Source organism: Mastomys coucha, unplaced genomic scaffold (genome assembly GCF_008632895.1).
Source record: "Mastomys coucha isolate ucsf_1 unplaced genomic scaffold, UCSF_Mcou_1 pScaffold18, whole genome shotgun sequence".
NCBI lineage: Eukaryota > Metazoa > Chordata > Mammalia > Rodentia > Muridae > Mastomys > Mastomys coucha.
In genome coordinates, this window is record NW_022196900.1 from 10,186,998 (window position 1) to 10,193,333 (window position 6,336).

Below are 6,336 nucleotides of genomic sequence, written 5' to 3' on the forward strand. Positions count from 1 at the left end.
ATAGCTGGGTCCTCCGGTAGAACTATGTCCAATTTCCGGAGGAACGGCCAAACTGATTTCCAGAGTGGGAGAGGAAGACTTATAAACAGGAAATGGATCTTTCTGGAGAGGATGCAGGAAGACAATGTCTTGGCAGACAACAGAACAGTGTAGATAGCCTCAGAGGAGATGAGACAAGGGGCCACGGAGGTGTCCTGGAGAGCAGACAGCAATCTGAGATTACACACCACTGAAAAGCTGGGATAGCATTAGGATCTGGGTGTAGGGTAAACAGAATTCAGTGGGCACAGAGCTTGCTTTGCTAGCATAAGAACCTGAGCTCAGTACCAAGAACCCACATCAGAGCCAAACACAGAGACAACATACCACAACTCCAGCAGTGTGGATGGGATGGGGTAGACAGGAGGACCCCAGGGGTTCATTGGTCAGCCAGTCTAGCCAATGTGGTGAGTTCCAGTTTCAGTGAGAGATACTGTCTCCCAAAAGAAGGTGGAGAGTGATAGAGAAAGACAGCTAAAATCCATGTCTGGCCTCTACTCACACCAATAACTGTACCAGAGTGTTCTACCACATATAGACATGGAAAAGGACATGAGATCTATCTATCTATCTATCTATCTATCTATCTATCTATCTATCTATCTATCTATCTATCGATCTATCTCCTCTCTCACAACACACAGCACACAACACACACACACACACACACACACACACACACACACACACAGTGATTTATCTAAGTGGCTCACAGGCTCTGATCTGAGTAGAAAGACTAACAATTGAGTCGGGGCCAAACCAGTGCTGGAGACCTGAAGGATTCCCAGCACTGCTGGCCTTCAGTTTACTTTGAAATCCTGAAGAAGTAGATTTTTAACATCAGTAAAGAAATGCCTTAGCAGAAGGATCAATGAACCTGCCAGAGAAAGTGGGGGGCAAGCAGGCAAAAAGCAAAAGTTTCCTTCTCCCACATTGTTTTATGCAAGCTGCCACCAGAAGTTGTGCCCAGATTTAAGAAGGTTCTTCACACTTCAAATGATCCAGTCATGAGAACCCCTCACAGGAGTTTCCACCTATATGATTTTAGTTGATTCCAAATATGATCTAGTTGACCACCAAGATTAGCAATTCCAATACCTACCTGATTAGGGAAGCTACTTGTAGCAGGGTGCATAATCTATAACTGGATTGGAGACTAATGATTGGGATTCAATGTGTCAGAAATCTTGACTTGAAGTATTCACTCTCACCATAAATTTCATCAAGCAAACTTGATATTCAGTTCCCTGAACATTGAATTGAGTGCTTAAGTTCTGAGTACGGACATGTCTTGTCTCAGAGTCTGAAAATGGTGATAGCAGGGAGGGATAGACCCTATGTCTGACTCCACACCGAGGGAAGAAGCATATTAAGAACTATGTTGTCAGCACCTCTCTGAGCACTCCGGCAGTCCTCTCCTGCAGGGCTCATCTGACAGGCCATTCTGACACTGAGCTTGGACTCAGCTCCCTTCCATGGAACCCCTCTTGCTCTATGTGCTATCTTACCCCTGCTTCGTAGTTTCCCCATATCAGCATGGATATGTTCTTTCAAATCTCCAGTGCTTACTACAGGACCAGTGAATAACAGAAGCAGTAAACTCTCCCACTTTTCAATTACTATTGAGTTAATAGGGCGTCACTCTCTTCTTTGTCTTTCTGCCTAGATTATAAACTACCAGGGACAAAGATGGAGTAGGTCCAAAGGCCCACTGTGTGCTCCACCCTCTCCTGTGAAGTTCACAAAGAGAAGTTGATTTATCAATATCTGCTGAAGAATTACTCATCTAATTCTTTGGGAAGGTAGAGTGGACCAGGAAACAAAGAACAAGGGCACTGATGTCATCACTCCAGCCTATGTGCCCTTGGCAGACCCTGGTAATCAATCACAGCACCCCTGCTTCCTCGTTATTTCTGAACACAGTGTTCTGGTAGTGACTGCCAATCCATCACTGATGTCACCTGAGATGGACACCAAGGGGACTTCTCTAGATTAAAATTCTGGAGGCCCTGACTGACTTCACTTCAGGCTTTGAACCTGACCTCCCTATGGCTTTGGGTTGGACAAGACCACGTTAGCAGTTTAATTTCTTATAGGACCCTGAAAAAAAATAGCTGAACTTCTTTCAGGTAATATGTTAAAGATAAATTAGAGATGACATTTAAAAAAAAAAAGTATCTGCACAGTTATTTTTCTTTGTTATAAAAGAGTGGGAATGGGAGATTAAGGTCAAATCTGAGGCTAAAACCAGGAATTTTGCCAAGCTGAGCTTCTGTAATAACAGTAATTAATATTTCATTGAGCCCTGTTCTAACTGCTATAAATGTGTTATTTTGTTCTCACGACACCCATGTGACTAGGGTACTGGTGCCATTCCCAGCATAAGTAAGCAGAGAATTTGAACATGAACCTGCCAAATCATATCCAGAAAATGGCGGATCCGGCAGGATAACAGCCCTACATAGATATTATGCCTGGATGTAACTAAACCAGAGAGGTCTAAAATTCAGTGGTCAATAGACAGCGCTGTGCGGAGAGCCTTACTGACAGAAGACCTGTAGACAGGGGCTATGATTGATGCAGGTGACCCTGTGGAGAGGGAAGGAAGAGGTGGGGCACCAGAGCAAGGCCCCACTCTACTTTTCCCTTCAATATCTTTCCAGAACCCCATCAGGAAGCAGGAAGGTGAGGGAGTCAGCTGATGGCATGCACACAGATCATCCTAAGCATGAAAAAGGTTGAGCTGGAGGCAGGAAGCAGTGGGAACTGGAGTGTGAACTTGACCTGGTTCCAGGATGGAGTTGATGAGGGTCTGCCTATGTCTGACTAAGTACCTGGTACTTGACTGTGCTGGCCTCAATTTAATGAGGACTCGAATGGCCAGCGAGGGGTTACTCTTTTTCCTGATCATTGAAAAGCACAGCAGGAGGAAGCTGATAAACACAAGTTTCTACAGGGGAGGGGGACCTGAGGGTTGTTTTAAATGATCTGCCTTGATTAACTACTCAGTACTTCTGAGAGGTGGTGGAGAGGGTCTCTTTTTATGTTGCTAACTCCTGTAGTTCATTATATTTCCCAGCTAGGCTGAGCCAGGCAACTGCTGGGGATGGCTCTCCAGGTACCTGTAGCATTGCTCCCAGGAGCCAGCCTGCCAGTGCTGGACTCTGTACTTCTGCCCAATCTGCAATGCAGGAAAGACTTTCATTTACAGCACCATTTCCACAGCAAAGCCTCATATAACCGAGAGGCCTACTCACTCCTGGGGATAATGTATGGGAAAGAGGCAGCCTTACATTTACATCTATCTCTGTTCACAGGCTTAGTCACACTGAGCTTCATCAGCTTGCATAAATTTAGCCTAAGAGGGCAGCTGTGATCATTGTGGAAATGGAACCTGATTTAAATTACACAATTATTTATTGAGTTCCTACCAGGGGCCAAAGACTGGGGTTATAGTGATGAATGCAACAGATGTGGGCACATAAACACTTTTGAAATTTTTACTTTCGGAAGTGCAAATTGCCAGTTGAGATTAAAAGATATGTGTTTCCCTCTTTTGGGGAATGTGAAAGGACAGGGAATTAAGAGTAAAAAAAAATCCATAGATGTGAGAGACACAAAAAAACATATTGTATAATAGCCCTTTTTAGCAACCATTGCTTACAACCTGCTGGTGAAATGTGTGCGTAGACCATATGGCTCATGTGTATTACGCTTTTTGCCGTATAGCTTGAATGTACACTTAGCAACATCCTACCTTAATGAAAAAGATCTCTTGCTTTCTTTCTATTCACAGAATTTTTTTCATGTTCAGCCAGGAGCAACAATAATAGCAACAAGAATAGTGAGTCACTCTATGAGCGTGATCACTCAATGCTGAATTCTAAGTAATCCTCACTGCTTAACTGTGTCTCGTAGATGCTTTTCAAACCCCTCAAAAATTTCCAAAGAATATAAAAGGAGATCTTATAGACTCACAAGCCTTTGGATATTCCCTTGAAGTCATTACAAATACAAAAGTGGCCCTGTGACCAGAAGTTAGTATCATCTAGAATCCAGAGGTGTGACAATACATAGTCACACCACACTTACTATCTTTAAAGTAAGGGTGCTGGCTAGGTTTTCTGTCAACCTGACACAAACTAGTTATCAGAGTGGAAGAAACCTCAATTGAAAAAATATCTCAGGCTAAAGGCAAGCCTGTTGAGCATTTCTGAATTAGTAATTGATGTGGAAGGACCCAGTTGATTATGGGTGTCACGACCCCGAACAGGTGGTCCTGGGTTCTATAAGAAAGCAGGCTAAGCAAGCCATGAGGAGCAAGCCAGTAAGACCCACTCCTTCATGACCTCTGCATCAATTCTTGCCTTCAGGTTTCTGCTACATTTCAGTTCTTGGCCTGACTGCTCTTAATAATGAACTGTGATATGGAAATACAAGCTAAATAACACACACCCCCACACACCCACACCCACACACACAGCTTTTGATCATGATGCTTTATCCCAGCAACTGGAACTCAAACTAAAACAACGGACAACAAATATATGTTTCCGAGGCCAGGCTCTGATAGGAGGTGAGGGAAAAACCTCAAGAAAATTTCTTAATCTCCTTGAAATTAAACTATCAAGAGGTAGCTATAAGCATGTAGTGACATGAATTACCTAGCACCCACATTGTGGGTTCTAATCTACCAGTAGTCTCATAACCACTACAGTGTAATCCGACTCCTTCACAGATTGAGTGGGGCTCCCTGATTCTGAGGCTAACTCATTTTAAGAGCTGCTTTACTAAGATTGTCAATGGAGACAAAATTTGTAGTCTAGCAAATGATTATTATGGACACAGGGAGGAACAATCCATATGGTGGCCCATGAGTGAAAGAAAATAAAATCGACTACTCAGAGAAGGTTCCAGCTAGTCCAGGGAAGTTTCCCAAGACATGACATAGCTGTGATAGCTTTGATTGGTGACTATTGTCTTAGGACACAGGCAGGCAGGGAGGTGATAAAGGCAAACAGTGACTGCCATGGGCCATGACCCTCAGGGATCCTAAGTAAAGCTTCATAGACAGGACATGCGTGTTACCTGGTTGGGTTCTAAAGTTCAAGATTTAGAGAAGCTGAGCTGGGGATGGGCAGATGTCCCTAGAGGGACACAGTAGGAACCAAGTTTACCTTTCTAGAAAAAGTGACTGAGACACAATTGAATAACTGCAACAAGAGAGGGCTGAAATTAAGGAGTGAAGTGAAGCACTGTTGTATCTGAATGGGGGAGTAAGTGCCTGGAACTTTCTTTCTGGGCTCTGGGTTCATACTGTTTGATATAAAGCTGCCTTTCAGCTGCTTTAGTAGACATTAGAGAGCAATATAAAAGCTGCTACTGATGTTACGGGGAGGATGTGAAGCCAAGGCCTCAGGAGTTGGTCCAGTTGGTAGAGTGCTTCCCTTGCAAGTGTTAGGACCTGAGTTTAGATCTCTAGCAAGCACCCTCACAAAGATCCGAGTGTGGTGGTCTGCATGTGTATTCCAAGTGAGATAGACACTGCAGAGATCTGGGGGCTCATTGGCCATCTAGTCTAGCCAAATCGGTGAGTTTTAGATTCATGGAGAAGTGTTGTCTCAGATATTAAGGTGGAATGTGATCCAGGAGGAGACCCGACACTCACTCTCTCCTTCACAAGCTCATGCATGCACTTGTGAACACATATATGCATATACTACATACACACAAAATCATGGCTCATGCTGTAGATTTTGTTAAAGGAGTTCTATTTGAACTTATGAAAACTGGAGATCCATTAAATTCTCGCCTGCCTGCCTGCTTGCCTTCCCTCCTTCCTTCCTTCTTATTAAACATACAAGTGACATGTCAAATAGATTGTTCTTCCTTCTTCTCCTTAGCCTCACAGTCATAAATAATTGTCTTTTTGTTCTTACTTCCTCATAACTCTTTCCTTTTCCACTTATGAAAGACATTGATGGCAAGTCTTATGTTTTCAACTTTTATACCTTCAAAACAAGGGCATCACACATGAAGTATACATTTGCATGAGGTGATTATTTCTAGAAGTTCTTGAGTTTGGACTCAGAGAATAAGTTACTATTCTTCTGGATTAGAGTTGGATGCCTGGGCATGGATCAGACATAGTTAGGCATGGAGCACTGAGAAGTTTTCTTTGAAATAATATTTTAAATTAAAACTATACTGCATCATTTTACCTCTTCTGAGTTTCTCCTTCCAACTCTCCCTTTATATGCCTTTTCCTGTTCTCTCTCTCTCTCTCTCTCTCTCTCT

General features: G+C 43.2%; 1 protein-coding gene across 2 annotated transcripts in view; it reads left to right on the top strand.

Moving 5' to 3' along the window:
- The window catches only part of Plppr1 (phospholipid phosphatase related 1), a 287,229-nt gene that overhangs the window by 82,812 nt on the left and 198,081 nt on the right, over nucleotides 1-6,336 (top strand). The window contains exon 1 of one of the 2 annotated variants that reach the window (XM_031377380.1): nucleotides 1,778-2,168. The exons of the other annotated variant lie outside the window; for it this stretch is intronic. The gene's annotated coding sequence lies outside the window, so the exon portion shown is untranslated. Of the gene's footprint in view, nucleotides 1-1,777; nucleotides 2,169-6,336 lie in introns of those variants that run through there. 2 annotated transcript variants of the gene reach the window in all.